The sequence below is a fragment of the Cnephaeus nilssonii genome (assembly GCF_951640355.1).
Source record: "Cnephaeus nilssonii genome assembly, chromosome: X".
Taxonomy (NCBI): Eukaryota; Metazoa; Chordata; class Mammalia; order Chiroptera; family Vespertilionidae; genus Cnephaeus; species Cnephaeus nilssonii.
The window spans coordinates 99,230,336-99,250,089 of record NC_137071.1 but is presented as its reverse complement, the minus strand read 5'-3'; positions in this window follow the sequence as shown (position 1 = coordinate 99,250,089).

The following is a 19,754-nucleotide window of genomic DNA, read 5'->3' as shown; positions in this document are numbered from 1 at the left end:
TTCTTAATATAAAATAGCCTCTATCTCTTTCTGCTATTTTTTATTTTATAAAAGTGGGCTCATTTGAACTGTGGAAAGTCCCACATTCTGAATTTGACCAATTGCTTCCTTTCAGTGAAGTTAAACATATTCTTATTTTTTGGGTTTTTGTTGTTGTTCCTTTTTTTTACTCATAGGTAGATGGCTGATTAAATTAAGGTGTGTGTGTGTGTGTGCATATACACATGCTAACAAAATTTTTTGAGACTTCTTCAGAATTTGTGATGTGTACTTCCTATTGTATCATACCAGAAAGCACATGTCTGCTTGTTATCACTAAAAAATAATGCAAGCTTTCCTCACTGGGTTCAGGTGATGTCAGTATGATCCTGCCATTATGCAATTTTGCTCATCACCTTTTCTCCTAATGGTTTTATTATCAATTAGAGGCCCGGTGCACAAAATTTGTGCCCGGGGGGTGGGGTGGGTGGCCCTCAGCCAGGCCTGCACCCTCTCCAATCTGGGACCCCTCGGGCATGTCTGACTGCCGGTTTAGGCCTGATCCCTGAACTGGCAGTCGGACATCCTGCTCACAATCCGGGACTGCTGGCTCCTAACCACTTGCCTGCCTGCTGTCTGATTGCCCCTAACCACTCTGCTTGCCAGCCTGATAGCCCCTTAACCGCTCCCCTGCCGGCCTGATTGATGCCTAACTGCTCCACTGCCGGCCCAATCACCTCCAACTGCCCTCCCCTGCTGACCTGATCGCCCCCAACTGTCTTCCCCTGCAGGGCTGAGGGGACTGGGGGACTCCAGCTGAATGAGGCTGGATGCTGCAGAGACTGGGTGAGGCAGGTCTGAGGGGACTCTGGCTGGATGAGGTGGGGCTGAGGGAACTGGGGGACTGAAGCTGGATGAGGAGGGGCTGAGGGGATTGGGGGACTCCGGCTAGATGAGGCATGCGGCGCGTGCCCCCCCCCGCCCCCAGTGGGGCTGTGGGGTCTGGGGGACTCTGGCTGGATGAGGCAGGGCTGAGGTGACTGGGGGACTGAGGCTGGATGAAGCAGGGCTGAGGGGACTGGGGCACTCCAGCTGGATGAGGCAGGGCTGAGGGGACTGGGGCACTCCAGCTGGATGAGGCAGGGCTGAGGGGACTGGGCACTGCCATCTTGTGGCTATGGGCACTGCCATCTTGTGAGGGCATGGCAGTCAATTAGCATATTCCCACTTTATTGTCTGTGGGCGCTCCATCTTGTGAGGGTGTGATGTTCAATTAGCATATTCCCTCTTTATTTGATAAGATTAGTGATTGTTTCCCAGATTCACTATTTCATTGAGAGCTGCAAAATGATGATTTTTTTCATTCTTCCATAGCAATCACTCATCTGCTGGATCTTATTTATCATGAATGTTATTTATCATTGTCATTAATATCATCTTCATCAAAATAATATATTATCCAGGCCTTAAACACATATGTGATACAAATCACAAGTAGAAATTGGACATTTTACTCCTTCAGCTTGGTTACTTCATTTAAAAAGTGTGAGTGCTTTCTTAATAAATGAGCATTAGCCCAAAATACACCCTTACCCACTAACATTTTCCAACAGTCCCCAGATTATTCCTCCTGCTCCTGCCTTCCTAGGCTTCAACACCATAGTCATCATCCTCTTCCTTAACCTCCATCAAAAGAATTGTTCAGATTCACTCTCTCCAATTTTTCTTCTTCCCATATCACTGGAACCCACTCCAGTGATGTTTTAACTCCTACCACTGAAAGTACTGTGGTCAGTGTCACCAATGCCTTTCCACATTACTAAAGCTAATGGTCCCTTTTTTTAACAGGATGATCCAGAAATATTTTATACTCTTTTGAATTTTTCTTCTGCCTCATTGGCTGTTCCACCATCACACTGCCACCTGTACATCAATGGAAGAATACTCTACACCTGCTCCTCCATTTTTTCTCTATTTACTCTATTTTAGTGACCTCATCTAGTCCTTGACTTGAAATATGATCCAACCTCCATTTTCCTATCCTACCTAATGAAATAGTAATATGCAAATTGACCGCACCTTCGCTACGACCAAGCCATGCCCACCAGCCAAAGCCACACCTGCCAGCCAATCAGGGCGAGTATGCAAATTACCCAACAAAGATAGCGGTTAATTTGCATACGCTGAGAGAGGGAGGAGTGAAGACTGAAGACAACTTAGAAGGAAGAGGGAGAAAAAGCGGAAAGCAAGGTGGCTGCCAGAGGGAAAGCCCGGTTGGGGCGGAGCGGGGTGGAACAGGGCGGAGCAGGGCGGGTGGCAGTGGAGAGCGAGTGCAGGCGCAGTGGCCACAAAGGCGGTGGCAGCGGCAGCGCACGAGGCCACAACAGAAGCTTGCAGGATTTTCCTGCAAATGGGCTACTAGTTGATAAATAACTATAGGCTATGGGGTATTGTCAGTAAAGGGCCTGAAATGTTTCAAGGGGAATCATTTATCACCCAGGCTTCCTGGTCACACCTTTCCCCCTTGTGATGACATCCTGCACTTTCCTTCCTGTGGGTCCTGCAGCCCTTTTCTAGATTGTCTCTACTCTCAGCTCTCCTCAAGCCCAGGCTTCACCCTGCCCTTTAGGTCCAGCAGATGCTTTCATTTTATCCAGGGAATTCAAGCTCCCCAAATTTCTCTCCTGACTTCCCTGATGAACTTATGCCCTCAAAAGTCACTGATGACCTCCTCCCTGGTCAAATGCAATGGCTTTGTTCACTTGTTTGCATGTCCTCAAAGGTGACATTTATTATTTTCTTTAAGGGTGGATAGAATTTTGATGGTGGTCGTGGTTGGGGTGGGGGGAGATGTTGAAAGTCATTCAGCACCAAGCTCTGTGGAAAAGTTTAGGGATCAGGATAGGTCAATATGTAAACAAAGAAATTAAACTAAGTGACCATTCATTCATTCATTCATTCACAAGCTCTGGTAACCTTAGAAGTGCTACCTATTTGAGGAGATTCAAAGTTGAATAAGACATAGTTCTGACTTGGACAGCTCTTGTTATAATGAGGACAATGCATATTAGGAGGCAAAGCATATGGGGAACAATCTAGTGACTGGCTGAAAGGACTTGCTTAGGACTCAAACAAACTAAAAACCTTCCTCTTTCCTAACAGTCTATTTGTTATCTTCGAGCCTCAATTTTCTCAGCTATAATATGGAGATGATGGCAGTACTTATTTCATGGGATCTCTGTAATAATTAAATAATGCAATGCATGTGAAATGATGGTGCACAACAAGAACTTGATAAATAGTAACTGTTATTCCCTTACAAGACCTATTAGCATCATCTGTCCCTCTTAGGCACTGGAACAGTTGTCATAGTCAAAGTTTATATCTTCACAGAAGCTCTTAGAGTTTGCTCTATTCCTTCTATTTTCTGATTCTGACTCCTTTGTCTAGAACTGTGTTGTCCAATAAAGTGGCCATCAGCCACTTGAAATGTGGCTTGTGTTAAGAGGCTTAGTGTGAAAAAAATAAATTATCTCATATATAATAGTAATAATTTTTTATATTGATCACAAATTGAAATTATACTTTTTTGATATATTGTATTAAATAACATACTATTAATTTCATATGTTCTTGTTCTTTTTTTCAATACAACTATTGGAAATTTTCAAAATAAATATGTAGCTTGCATTTGTAGTGTACATTCTATTTGATTGGGCAGTACTAGCCTAGAAGCCACTGCTCCATATTTGCTGGATCCACTTCACTTTGGGGTATGATGAGATTTTCCTCAGCTCTATAACCCTGGTGCTAGTCATTTTCTCCCATTTCTTTGCTCTTTGCTACAATTACACAGTTAGCCATTTCTTTTAGTCTGTCCTGACCCTATTCCTTATTGTGTTGATGCCCATAGTCCCCTGCACCTAATGGGCAGTGAATGGCACTTGTGGATACTCCTGGGCTTTTGGTGGATTTTGCTCTTGGTCTTCTCACAGCATTTGGTTCATCTCTGTTCTAACAACATCATGGCATCTGCCATTGCACATGTTGGTTTCTCGTTAGAGAGTTATAGGTCTCTCTACCTTACTCTATTGTGAACTCATTGATGGCCCATACTGTTTCTAATTTAATTCTGCTCCCAGTGACCATAGTAGCATATTTCAAAAATTGTGTGCTCATTAAGTACTGCAGGGACCACAAGTTATTCTCAGGCTGTGTTTCCTGCTGCTAATTTCCCCCAGCAGTCCCATCTCAGTGGTGGGTGTCACTGGGGGATGGGTGAGCTCTCTTGAGGAACAGCTGGCTGTATGTCCAATGTGGAGGGAGCAGAAATAGGCTGCCTTCTTCTTTGGTTGCAGGGGATTTACCCAATCTGCTTTGTGGTGGGCATCCTTCCGACTTTGTGGGTGATGTTGCCATGTTATTACTAGTGAGTAAATGATGCACAGAAAGAAGAGTGGGTAGAACCTTGGCAGATGTGGGTTTCCTAGCAACAATATTAACTAGGCAGGACCACCATTCAGTCAGCTTTGCCTCCTGTGGCCTGATACCATGGTGACACCACACTCTCTCTGGCCACTCTGTAAAACTTGCACTTACCATTCTTTTTAGAGAGACTGGGGAGAAAGATCACTTAGCAGTGTGCTGCTAAGAAGGTAAAATCAGTGGCAACTTTCTGCTTTCATCCTTTCTCCCCTGGCGTATTTGATTGTGTACTTTGCATGATTTGCTTTCTGAGGATGGATAGCCTTGTAATCTTTTTGTCTTATAAATATAGTTTTTGCTAAAGCATCCCATAGTGGCTAGTAGTAAAATTTTGTCTACAATGATAAAAATGATAGAGTATTTATTGACTTAGGTTCTACCCATTTTTAAAGAGATTCAAGTTCCCATCAAATTCCTTCTACAATGTTTCACAAATTGTGAAGGAGCATTTGATACATGTTTATTAACTACTTCTAACAACATCATGGCATCTGCCACTTTTTCTGTCCTGATCCAGGTACTGTAATGATTCCTAATACTGAAATAGAATCAGTGCTCCATCAAGCTACCACAATAAGGCATCATTGAAACTGCCAAATCTGTGGACTGACTACTGAGGAGTGATGGTCTCTGCTCCTTACCCACTCTACCTTCTCTATTCCAGATTGGGGATTTCAGAGGAACTCTCTCTATCTTGCTTCCTCTGTCTCCTCCTCCTTCTCCTTCTCTTCCTCCTCCCCTTTTTCCTCTTCCTATTGTGGTGGTCTTGTCACTCCAGGATTCAGGTCTGTAGGGTCTAAGCCTGAAGACAATTTGAATGACTGGCAATGTGATATTCTTAAAATAATGCCCTTCTCTTCTTTTCCAAACTTACCTACTAAACTTGAACAAAATTTAAGCACCAAAGTTCTTCAAGAGTTTTTCTCTAAGAGGCTACTTAGTCACTCAAGTAAATAGACCCTTGGTGGCACTGGCCCCATTGGTCCTCTAGACAGGCTAAAGCTGCGAAGCTCAGACCCTGTGCCACTTCTGTGCAGGAAAATCCATCAAATTTTTGTTTTGAGAACATTATAAAATTTTATTGAAGTACATTGAAGAAGACTCAAATAAAGAAGATTAAAATTTGCCAACTGGTGTGGCTCAGGGGTTGAGCAGTGACCTATGAACCAGGAGGTCACAGTTCGATTCCTGGTCAGGGCACATGCCCAGGTTGTGGGCTTGATTCCCAGTAGGGGGCATGTAGGAGGCAGCTGATCAACGATTCTCTCTCATTATTGATGTTTCTCTCTCTCCCTTTCTGAAATCAATAAAAATGCATATGAAAAAGAAAATTAAAATTTATCTACTATGGTCATGGATTGGAAAACTAAACATTTAAATATAATAGTTATGTTCTAATTGATATATAGATTCAGTGCAATTAAATAATGACAACAGGATTTTCTTTGGAGTATTTCCCTTAGCTTTAATTAAATGTAATCTATATGTATGTGTGTGTGTGTGTGTGTGTGTATATATATATATATATATATATATATATATATATATATATAATAGAGAAATATGCTAATTAACCAAGACACCGTAATGGGTCGACCTGACAGGAGGTTGTGCATGCACTGTTGGGGGCGGGGTGGCAAGGGCTTCCGCACACCTGCGCTAGGGGAGTGCCTGATCAGCAGTGGCTGGGGCTGCTTCAAGGGCCAGAGAGGGAGGCAGGGCCGGACCAGTGACTCAAGAGTGGGCAGCGCCGCATGATTTCGAATCACGCACTGGGCTCCTAGTTGACATATAATATTGTATAAGGTGTACAATGATGATTTGGTATACATATATATTGTGAAAAGATTACCACAATAAAGTTAGTTAAAGCATCCTTTAACTCATATAGTTACCATTTTATTGTTGTTATGGTGAGAACATTTAAGTTCCACTTTCATAGCAACTTTCTTTTTTTCATTATATTTTTATTGATGTCAGAGAGAAAGAGAAAGATAGAAACATCAATGATGAGAGAGAATCACTGATTGGCTGCCTCCTGCACACCCCCCACTGGGGATCGAGCCCAAAACCTGGGCATGTGCCCTTGACTGGAATCTAACCCAAGACCCTTGAGTCCACAGGCCAACGCTCTATCCACTGAGCCAAACTGGCTAGGGCTAATAGCAACTTTCAAATATATAATACAATATTGTTAACTATAGTGACCATGCTGTACATTGCATCCCGGAACTTACTCATCTTATAACTGGAAGTCCGTGCCCTATGACCAACCTCAGCTTCTGACAGCCAACATTCTATTCACTGCCTCAGTTCAATGTTTTTAGATTCCTTATGTAAGTGAAATCATACAGCCGTTCTCTGCTTGATGCCTATCAACTTATCTTTCTGCATGGACCTACCCTAAAACATTATCAATGCAGGCACAGAAGAACCCATTCCTCTGGCTGGGGTTATCTCAGGAACTCTGCAGGGCCTCCATAGTCAGATTTTTTAACTTACTGACCCTAAGAACCTCATTCTTATAGTGTATTGCTCACTACATATTTCTGGAACAGAGGCTAGGTGCTAGGCACTATGTGGTTAATGAATCTGTTTTGGAGGAGCATACACAATGGAGTTTGAGATCACATGACTCAACAACCTACCCAAATTAGGAATCTCCCTTGAACAACACTCCTGCCAGGTAGTCATCTGGCCACTTCCTGGATCCTTACTAGTGTTTTTTTGTTTGTTTTGTTTTTTGTTAAACAAAATGCTTTGAATTTTTTTTCCAATTACAGTTTACATTCAATATTGTTTTTTATTAGTTTCAGGTGTACAGCATAGTGGTTAGACAATTAAGTACTCTATAAAGTGTACTGGATATTTCCACTACCTACCTCACACCATATATGGTTATTACTAATATTATTGACTATATTCCCTATGCTGTACTTTACATCTCCATGACTATTTTGAAACTATCAATCTGTACTTCTTAACCGCTTTACTTTTTTCACCCAGTCCCTCCAACCCCCACCTTGTCTGGTAATCATCAGTCTGATCTCTCTTAGTTTCCCTTTCTGACAATTCATTATTGGTGCATAAAATACAACTGATATATGGTTATTTATTTTGTATCCTGCCATTTTACTGAATTCATTTTTCAATTATAATATTTTTATGGCATCTTTAGAGTTCTCTATATACAGTATTATGTCATTTGCCAATCAAGACAGTTTTACTTCTTCCTTTCCTATTTAGATGCCTTTAATTTCTTCTTGTCTGATTGCTGTGGCTAGGACTTCCAGTACTTTGTATAATAAGAGTGGTAAAAATGGACAATCCTGTCTTGTTCATGATCTTAAAGGAAACATATTTAGTTTTTCTCATTTGAGCATGATGCAAGCTGCAGTTTTGTCATATATGGCCTTTACTATGTTTAAGTATGTTCCCTCTATTCCAACTGTGCTGAGAGTTTTTATTATAAACTAGTGGCCCAGTGCACAAAATTCGTGCACGGAGGGGGGATTCCCTCAGCCCAGCCTGTACCCTCTCCAATCGGGGACCCCTTGGGGGACTCCTATATGGGATTGGGCCTAAACCGGCAGTCAGACATCCCTCTTACAATCTGGGACCACTGGCTCCTAACCGCTAACCTGCCTGCCTGCCTGATCACCCCTAACTGCCCTCCCCTGACTGCCTGATCTCGCCCCCAACAACCCACCCATGCCAGCTTGATCTTGCCCCCAACTGCCCTCCCCTGCAGGCCTGATCTCGCCCCCCCCAACTGCTCTCCTATGCCAGCCAATTTGGTTCTAATTGGTTGGTTTCTATGCCAGTCAGTGTCAAAAGCTCCGCCTCCTAGGCAGCCATTGGCTCCTCACAGTTGACCCAGATTTTGTTCTGATTGGTCGGTTTCTATGCCAGTCAGCATCTCTGGGCCTATCAACGGGGCCTGGTCAGAAAGGCGGGGCTGATCAGCATCCCCGGTAGAGGCCTGGAGAGATATGGAGGTGTGGCTGCTGGCCAGACTGGGAGAGAAAGAGAGGCAAGTGCTGATCAAAAACTGCCACAGGGGCAACGGATCAGTCCCTGCTTCTCTTTTCAGGCCTCTCTCTCACCCTGATTTGCAGCCCCCTCAGCAGTCAGTGCTGGGGCACCATGCCTGCAGCAGAAGCAGGTTGACTGCAGGACTGACTTCCAGTTGGTCGAGCCTCGGTCGTTACCAGTTATTACAACCCAGGGTTTTTATATATTAGGACTAGAGGCCTGGTACATGAATTTGTGCACAAGTGGGGTTCCTCGGCCTTGCCTGTGGGATAGGGCTGAAACCGGCTCTCTGACATCCCCCGAGGGGTCCCGTATTGCGGGAGGGTGCAGGCCAGGCCGATGGACCCCACTGGTGCACAATCAGGGCCAGGAAGATATATGAGAGGTTGGCCAGCCAGGGAGTGACCGAGGGAGGGCTCCAGGCCGTGTCCAGTCCATCTCCTTCAGTCCCGATCGGCTGGACCCCAGCAGCAAGCTAACCTATCGGTTGGAGCATCTGTCCCCTAGTGGTCAGTGCATGTCATAGTGAGCGGTTGAGCAGCCTTAGCATATCATTAGCATATTACGCTTTGATTGGTTGAACAGCCGACCAGTTGACCGGACACTTTTTATTATATAGGATGGGAGCCGGATTTTGTCAAATGCTTTTTCTGTATGTATTGATATTATTATATGATTTTATCCTTGATTTCATTTTTGTGGTATATCAATAATTGACTTGCTGATACTGTACCAACTTTTCATCTCATGAATAAATCTCACTTGATCATGGTGTATGATCATTTTAATGTATTGTTGGATTCTGTTTGCTAATATTTTGTTGAGGATTTTTACATCTATGTTCATTAGGAATATTGGCCTATAATTTTCTTTTTTTGTAGTGTCTTTATCTGGCTTTGAAATTAGGATAATGCTAGCCTCATAAAATGAACTTGGAAGTCTTCCCTCCTCTTACATTTTTGGAATAGTTTGTGGAGGATAGGTGTTAGTTCTTCTTGAATCTTTGGCAAAACTCACTTGTGAAGCCATTGGGCCCAGGACTTTTGTTTGTTGGAAGTTTTATTTACTTACTAGAGGCCCGGTACACAAAATTTGTGCATGGGGGGGGCCTCCCTCAGCCCGACCTGTGCCCTCAGGGGATGCCTGACTGCTGGTTTAGGGGATCGAGCCTAAACCTGCAGTCGGACATCCCTCTCGCAATCCGGGATGCTGCATGCACCAGTGACCATACTTTTCATACAGGTGAAGGGCATCTTGCTGTTGTATGGGCAGCTACATTTTTTTGCCCTGATTATAAAAAGTAGTACATAGCATGATCCTTGTGAGGCAGTAGTACCCTTTACCCCATCTTATGGGTGGAAAAACTGAAGCAGAGAGAAGTTAAGTAATTGGCTTTATCACACAGTTAAAAATGTCAGAATCAAGGCTGACCAGAAAATGTGCAAGCCAGAGTCCATGCATGTCAGCACTGCATCATCCTGTTTTTTCAGTGTTAGAGTAGCCTTGCCAGGTTTTAATTTTTAAATCTAAGAGACTGTTCATAATATATAGGGTATGGTCCCTAGGCCTGGCTGGCAATCAGGGCCGATCTGTGGGGCAACTGGCGGGCAGGGTGATTGGGGGACCCCCACTGGCACCCGCTTTGGCTGGAGACCTGGCACCACCTGCTGGCTGGCCCCACCCCCCACCGGTCACCTCCCTCTTGGTCAGTGCACATTATAGCAGCCTGTCGTTCTGCTGTTCCATCGATTTGCATATTAGGGTTTTATTATATAGGATTACTGCTTCAATTTCATTAGTTATAATTGGTGTGTTCAGATTTTTTGTTTCTTCTTGATTTAGTTTTTGGAGATTTTATTTTTCTAGAAATGTATTCATTTCTTCTAAATTGTCCAATTTGTTGGCATATAATTGTTCTTGATACTTTCTAATAATCCTTTTTATTTGTGTGGTGTCAGTTATTACTTCTTCTCTTTCATTTCTGATTTTATTTAGGTCCTTTCTTTTTTTCTTTTGAGTCTGGTTAATCATTTATCAATCTTGTTTATGTTTTCAAATTATCAGCTCTTGCTTTCATTGATCTTTTGTAATTTCTAGACTCTATTTTGTTTATTTTTTTCTCTGATCTTTATTATTTTTTTTCTTCTACTCACTTTGGACTTTGTTGTTTTTTTTCTACTTGCTTTAGGTGTAAGCTAGACTGTTCATCTGAGATATTTCTTGTTTCTTGAGGTAGGCCTGTGTTGCTATTAATATCTTTCTTACGTCTTCTTTCACTGTGTCTCATAGATTTTGTGTTTTTGTGTTTTCATATTTATTTCCCTCAAGGTATCTTTTGAGTGCTTCATTAATCTTATTATTAACTCATTCTTTGTTTAGTAAGATGCTATTTAGCCTCCATGTATTTGTGTCCTTAGCAGTTTGTCTAATAAGGGTTTTCCACTGTAGAACAGTTTGAATCATTAGAGAATATCCTAAGTTAAAGCTGAAATACATTTCTCTAACACTTGGTCCTATTTTGTATCCTAGGAAATGAAAATTTCCCCTCCATAACTCTTATGACATTTGAAAACAGTTCTCCTAGCCCCATTAAGTACCCTCTTTTCTCCACTTCTCAAAACAACATTTTTACATGTTGTTATCGCTCTCCTCTAAATGTTCTCTTGTTTTACAATGCCCTTTTTATGGTAGTGAAACTCAGTAATGAATTGAGTACTCCAGATCTTATCTAATTAAAAGGAATAAAGTGGGAATATAATCCTTTATGATTTGAATGCTAGACATTAAAAGCAGCATCATTTATTTTTAGGAGCATTTCATTGACATCCCCTTGCTATGATTCTGCCTTCTTAATAGAATATAAGAACATCATATGCCAGAGCAAGACAGTAGAGCTTTCAGTAGGTTCCTGGGTGAGCTAAATGGCCACATTGTCATCATGATGTCCAACACTCGTGTCAGTAATAGCAGCAGTCTCCATACTGGGTTTTTCATGTGATTTTTGGATATGGCTGTAGGTGTTGTCAAGCCCTCCTTTCCCCATACATTTACTTAATAGCAAATGATGTTGAACATCTTTTCATGTGCTATTGATATATCCTTATTTGCTGTTGATATATCCTCTTTCATGAAATGTTTCATGTCTTTTGTTGTTCTCTATGAAATCGAAATTGCTTTCCTCTTCTCAGAAGCAGGAGACACATATGGGGATTTTGTAGGCATGATGAGATTCAAATGCAATATCCAAAATATACTGGCAACACATTACACTGTAGACTTATTGGTTGTTTACACTCGTCGTGATCACATGCCTGACTGGGATCTATGGCTCACTGCTGCTTTCCAGCATCATGAAAAGGTATTGTATCATATATAGCCAGACCAGAAAAGGGTCAAAATTCAAAATTTGAATTATTGTTTCTACTGAATGCATACCAAACCCACACCATCATAAAGTCAAAAAAATCTAAAGTTGAACCACTATAAGTTGGGGAACAATCCAGGATTAGATTGTCTGTTTGTCTGGTTTAAAATAAATAAATAAATAAATAAATAAATAAATAAATAAATAAATAAATAAATCATTTATTTATTTATTTATTTATTTATTTATTTATTTATTTATTTATATATTTTTGGCCAGTATCTTTTTTTTAATGTTTAATTTTATTTATTTTTTCCATTACCATTTATCTCCTCTATGCCCTCTTCCACCTCCACCCACCCTCCCCTGCTGCAATCACCACATTGTAAACTCCATGTCCATGAGTTCTCTTTCCCTGTTTTGCTCAATCCCTCCACCCCCCTCCCGCAACAAACCTCTCCCCCTCAGCTGTCTGCCTACTCTCTATTATATTTTTAATTAAAATTATTGGGGTGACATTGGTTAATAAAATTATATAGGTTTAAAGTCTACAATTCTATGATACATAATCTGTATGTTGCATTATGTGTTTACCACCCAAAGTTTGGTTTTTATTAACTACTGAGTTTTTAGAGTTCTTTATATATTCTAGTTCTTTGTTCAGTGCATGGTTTGCAATATTTTTTCCCACCACATAGCTTGTCTTTTTGTCTTCTCATGGGCTTTCACTGAACAAAAGTTTTTAATTTAGATAAAATCCAATATATTCATTTTGGCTTTTAGGGATTATACTTTTGATATGAAATATAAGAATCTTTTGCCTAGCCCTAGAGCCCAAATATTTTTCTCCCATTTCTTTTCTCTAAGACATTTGTAGTTTTACATTTTTCATTTAAATCTGTGATCCATTTTGAATTAATTATTTTATAAAGTGTATGGTTTAGGTTGGTTGGTTGGTTTATTTATTTATTTACCTATGGATGTTCATTTGCTCTAACACCATTTATTGAATAGACTATCCTTCCTATTATACCTTTCTCAAAAACCAGTTGGGCATATTTATGTGCATCTGTTTCTTAGTTCTTCTGTTACAATGATAAAGAGCATACTTTATTAATTTATATTTGCCCTGAGTATCAGTTTGAGTGATTCTTCCTTTGTGATTTTTTTTATTATTCAAGATTATTTTAACTAGTCTAAGGCCTATGCTTTCCCACATAAACTTTAGAATAAGCTTGTCTATATCTGTAAAGAAACTTGCTGTAATATTTATGCTATTGTATTAAACCTATATATTAATTTGACAATTGATATCTTTAGTATTCTGAGTCTTCCAAGCCATGAAGAAGGTATGTCTCTCTTTTTATTTATCTTAATGTTTTGTTTGTTTTTTATGTTTGAGACATAAATGTTTGCTATATATTATTGATACACCCCCTTGGTCATGTATATGCATTGAAAATATTTTCTTCTAGTATGTGGCTTACATTTTAATTTTCTTAACTGTACTTTTAAGAGCAGAAGATATACATTTTAAAAAAATATATATATTTTATTGATTTAAGAGAGGAAGGGAAGGGAGAGAGAAATAAAAACATCAATGAAGAGACAGAACTATTAATTGGCTGCCTCCTGCATGCCCCCTACTGGGGATCCATCCGGCAACCCAGGAATGTGCTCTTGACCAGAATCAAACCCAGGACCCTTGAGTCCGCAGGCTGACTCTCGATCCACTGACCCAAACCGGCAAGGGCAAGATATACATTTTTACAATATCCATTTTATTATATTTTTGTTTATAATTTGTGCTTTATATGACCTATGTAAACAATCTGCTACAAAATTGCAAAGATTTTTCACCTGTGTTTTTTTTTTTTAAAGAAGCTTTATAATTTGAACTTTTATATTTAGTTCTATGGTCCACTTTTAGTTAATTTGTATGTGGATGTTAAGTAAAGGTTGGAATTTATAGTTTTTATATGGATATCAAGCTTTTCTAGCACCATTGGCTGACTAGGCTATACTCTTCACATTGAATGCTTTGGTATCTTTATTGAAATTAATTGAATACATATGCATGGGTCTATTTGTGGACCCTCTATTCCGTTGCCTTGACCTACTTGTTGATCCTTGAGCCACACTATTTTGATTACCATCGTTTTAATAGTAAGTCTTGATATCAGGTAGTTTAAGTCCTCCAGCATTATTCACCCACCCCCACCAAAATTGTTTTGGTTATTCTAAGCTCATATTTCCATATAAATCTTATGATTTATTTGTCAATTTATACGGAAAAGTGCATGAAAATTTCATTGAATCTATAGATCAATTTGAGTAAAATTGACATCATAACAATATATAATCTTCCAATTCTTGACTATGGTATGTATACTTCTCTACATATTTAAATCTTTATTCATTTATATTAGTCTTCACAATTTTCAGTGTAGAGATATTACACATCTAGAAACAACCCAGATGCCCTTCAATGAGTGAATGGTTAAACAGTTTTTGCCATTGGATACTAATGGGCAATAATAAATGAGTAACTACTGATATATTCAACAACCTGGATGGAGTTCCTGGGAATTATGCTAGTTTGGGGCTAGTGTGAATAAAGCTGCTGTGAGTACTTGATTAAGGGTTTTTGTGTGAGTATAAGTTTTTTCATCTCTGTGTTAAATCCCCAGGAGTGCAAATGATGAGTTTTATGGTTATGGCATGTTTAGCTTTGTAAAGAACTGCCATACTCATTTCCAGTGTGGCTGTATCACTTTACATTTCCACCAGCAATGTATGAATGATCTAGTTTCTCTGAATTGTTGACAGATTTGGTGGTGTCAATATTTTTTATTTCAGCTATTCTGATAAGTGTGTGGTGATATTGTGATTTTAATTTGTATTTCCTTGATGGCTAACAATGTTGAACATCTTTTCTTGACTTTTCATTTTTGGTTAAATGCACATTCATATATTTTGCCTATTTTGTAATTAGGTTGTCTTTTTGTTTTGTTTTGCTTCACTGCTGAATTTAGAAAATTCTAAGTGTATTTTAATTTTTTAAATATATTTTTTTTATTGATTTCAGAGAGGAGGGAGGAGAGACAGAAACATCAATGAAGAGAGAATATCACTGATCAGCTGCCTCCTGCACGCCCCCTAGGGGGATGGAGCCCACAGCCCCGGCATGTGCCCTGACCGGGAATCAAACCATGACCTCCTGGTTCATAGGTTGACATTCAACCACTGAGCCACGGCGCCGGCTAGGCCTAACTATATTTTTATACAAGTCTTTGTTGGACGTGTGGTTTGCAATTTTTTTCCAGTAGGTAGTTTGTGATCTTCTCAGGATCTTTTGAAGTATGGTTTCAAATTTTGATGAAGTCTAATCTATTAATCTTCCCTTTTGTTGATTATACTTTTGATGTCAAATCTAGGAACTATTTTGCCTAGCTCTAGGTACCAAAGCTTTTCTCCTATGTATTTATCTAAAAGTTTTATAATTTTCCATTTTACATTTAAGAGCATGATCCATTTTAAATTAATGTTTATATAAGATGTAAACTTTAAGTAGACTTTTTTTGTTTTCCCTATGAAACATCTTTTTATAAGAGTTTCTAAATGATGAATTCATTTTATTTGATGGATTATAGAAGTATTCAGAATGTCTATTTTATCTTGGTTGAGTTTTCAAAATAATTTTTCTAGTTGCTGAATTTCTGTGAATAAAGTAATTTATAGCTCCTTATTATCCTTTTCCCAGCTGCAGGAGCTATAATGATATCTTCTGTTTTATTCCTGATATTGGTAATTTGTAGCTTCTCATTTTTTATCGGTGTTATTAGAGCTATATCAATTTTAATTATTTCATAAATAACTTGTTTTTCATTAATTTTTCTCTATTCCCTCTTTTTAAATTTCATTGATTTCCCCAATCATCTTTATGTTTTCTGTTTGTTCTGGGTTTATTTTGCTTTCCTTTTTTTTTCTAATTTCATGAGATAGGAACTTAAATTATTGATTTGAGATCTTTACTTGTGTCTACTATAAAAATTTAGTTCTTTAAGTTTCTGTCTCAGTACAACTTCAGCTGCATCCCACAAGTTTTGATCTGTTGTATTTTGATTTCCATTTACTTTTATAGGCCACTAATAACAAAACCAGATGAAGATAGTAAAAAACAACAACAACAACAAAATACTACAGACCAATACCTCAAATGACCTTAGACACAAAAACCTTCCACAAAATTGTAGCTACCAATGTATAAAAATAATTATATTCCATGACTAAGTTGGATTTACTCTAATATACAAAGCTTCTTCATCTTTAAAAAAGCAATTCAGCCCTAGCTGGTTTGGCTCACTGGATAGAGCGTCGGCCTGTGGACTCAAGGGTCCAAGGTTCGATTCTGGTCAAGGGCATGTACCTTGGTTGCAGACACATCCCCAGTAGGGGGTGTGCAGGAGGCAGCTGATTGATGCTTCTCTCTCATTGATATTCCTAACTCTCTATCCCTCTCCCTTCCTCTCTGTAAAAAATCAATAAAATATATATTTTTTAAAAAGCAATTCATATAATCTACTGTATCAACAGGCTAAAGAAAAAAATTATTTCAGAATCTCATGAGAAAAAAGACAGTCTACCATATTTACCCATTCTGCTGTTCTTTTCTTTCTAAAGTTCTAAACCTTCTTCTGTCACAATTTTTCTGTCTAGACATCTTCCTAAAAACCATTCTTTAATGATAATTTGGGGAAATAGGTTCTTAGTTTTCTTTTGTTTGAGACTGTCTTTATTTCACCTTCATTCCTAAAGAATATTTCATGGATCATTGAGTTTGTGGTTGACTAGCCTCACCTGGCACTTTTGGGTGGGGGTGGAGGCTCATATCACTGCCAAACCCCACTAGGGAAATCTGATCCTTGCTTCTGCTGGGCAAGATATGAAAGAATAGCTTCCTGTTTGGGCTCCACTGAGGTGCAGGTTTTCCACTATGAAGATTAGTGGGATTGTTATATCATGGTAAGTTTATGTTTAAACTTTATAAGAAAGTGCCAAAGTATTTTTGCAAAGTAGCTGTACACTTTTGCATTTTCACCTGCAATGAATGAGAGTTTCCATTGCCCCACATCCTCACCAACACTTGTAATATCATTTGTATTTCTGTATGCTATATTTTTTAAAGTTCTATTATTTTAAAAAATTATAATGGGCCTTAGTAAGTTACAAGAGCAACAAAATTTGATCTACTTAGCAGATTCTAATGTCTTTAGTAGTAGTATACTTTCAGAGAAAAAAAAACTGAGAAGGAACTGAAAAAAATTGGCTAGACCTACTCTCATCAACCCTGCTCCCCTTCTTAAACATAATCAGACCTAGAAAGAGGACCCAAGGACATGATTTTCTGAGTAAATCTGTTTCTAAGCTGGGACTAGCAGCTAGGTATGCCTGGTGTCTTATGTACTGGTTCTCATTTTCTCTTTTAGTCCACCTCTTTATATGAATCTACCTCTCTTCCTTTCTTTGTCATTATCTTTGTGTAAAGTGTTTTTTATCTATGTCTTTTTCAAGTTTTATTGATACATAATTAACATATTGACATGATATAAGGTGTACAATGTAAAGATTTGATATACATATATGTTGCAAGATGATTACAATAGTCAGGTTAGTGAACACTTCTATCACCTCAGATAGTTATCATTTGTGTGTGCGTGTGGTGAGAAATTTTAGATCTACTCTCTTAGCAACTTACAAGTATATAGTACATTATTGTTAACTACTAGAGGCCTGATGCACAAAATTCGTGCAAGGGGCTTGGCCCCAGCTGCCTCGGCTGGCCCTCACAGCCCCTCGCAGCCCCAGCTTCATCTAGAAGGTCATTCGGAATGATGTCCGGAAGGTCATTTGGCTGTTTGGTCTAGTTAGCATAATAGCTCTTTATTATATAGGATAGTCACCATGTTATAGCTTAGATCTCCCAAATCTATTCATCTTGTAACTGGAAATTTGTAATCTTTGACCACCTTCACACATCCTCCCAATGCCCCTGGTAACCACCAATCTATTATCTATTTGTATGAGTTTGATTTTATTATTATTACTAGAAGCCCGGTGCACGAAATTCATGCACGGCGGGGGGTTGTCCCTCAGCCCAGCCTGTACCCTCTCCAATCTGGGACTCCTGGAGGGATGTCCAACTGCCCGGTTAGGCCCGATCCTGGTGGGATCGGGCCTAACCGGGCAGTCGGACATCCCTCTCACAATCCAGGACTGCTGGCTCCCAACTGCTTGCCTGCCTGCCTTCCTGATTGCCCCTAACCACTCCGCTGCCAGCCTGGTTGATGCTTAACTGCTCCCCTGCCAGCCTGTTTGCCCCCAACTTCCCTCCTCTGCCAGCCTGGTCACCCCTAACTGCCCTCTCCTGCAGGGTTGATCACCTCCAACTGCCCTCCCTTGCAAGCCTGGTCCCTCTCAACTGCCCTCCCTTGCAGGCCTGGTCCCTCACAACTGCCCTCTCCTGCTGACCATCTTGTAGTGGCCATCTTGTGTCCACATGGGGGCAGGATCTTTGACCACTGGGGGCAGCTATATTGTGTGTTGCAGTGATGATCAATCTGTATATTACTCTTTTATTAGATAGGATAGAGGCCTGGTGCACAGGTGGGGGCCAGCTGGTTTGCCCTGAAGGGTGTCACAGATAAGGGTGGGGGTTTCCTTGGGGTTTGGGGCAGCCTGAGCGAGGGGCCTGTGGTGGTTTGCAGGCCGGCCGCGTCCCCTGGCAACCCAAGGGGAGGCCCTGGTATCTGGAATTTATTTTCCTTCTACAATTGAAACTTTGTAGCCTGGGGCGGCAGCCATTTCTGGAGCGGCAGCCATTTCTGTGGCAGTTAATTCACCTTCTACAATTGAAACTTTGTAGCCTTAAGCGGGTGAGCCCGGCCAGGGTGTGTGGAAAGCTTTGCTTCCCCTGTTGCCGCTGGCAACCCTGGCCTGCTCTCTCAAGCTCCATTCTGCCGCCATTTGTTTGAACTTGTTTACCTTCTATAATTGAAACTTTGTAGCTTGAGTGGAGGCTTAGGCCTGCAACGGCTATGGAAAGCTTGGCTTCCTCTGTTACCTAGGAAACCTTGCTCTCTGTGGCTGTAGCCATCTTGGATTTGGGTTAATTTGCATACTTGCCCTGATTGGCTGGTGGGCGTGGCTTGGCTGGTGGGCGTGGCTTATGTAGCGGAGTGGTGGTTAATTTGCATATTACCATTTTATTAGAGAGGATTATACATATAACTGACAACATACAGTATTTCTTTTTTTTCCCCTGACAGTTCACTTGATAGAATACCCTCAAAGTTCATTCATATTGTCATAAAGGGCAGAATTTACTTCTTTTTTTGTAACTGAATAATATTTCATTACATATACCACTGTTTCTTTATCCCTTCATCCCTCAATGGACACTTAGATTGTTTCCATAGCTTGGCTATAAATATTGCTGCAATGAACAGGGGAGTTCAGATATCTCTTTGAGATTATTTGATTTCATTTGGATATATTACAAAAAGTGGAATTGCTGGATCATATGGTAGTTTTATTTTTAATTTTTTTTAGGAACCTCCATATTGTTTTCCATGGTAGCTGTACCAATTTACAGTCCCATCAACAATGCAGATGGGTTCCCTTTTCTCCACATCCTTACCAGCACTTGTAATCTTTTTTTTTCCTATAATAATCATTCTAACAAGTGTGAGGTGATATATCATTGTGATTCACACCCGTTCCTCTTAGCAACTTACCTTATACTCTAAACTCTGTGGGGGATCACTAAAATCTGCCCTTATATTATATAACACTTTGAAGTTTGAAAAGTATTTTCATTTACATAAACTCC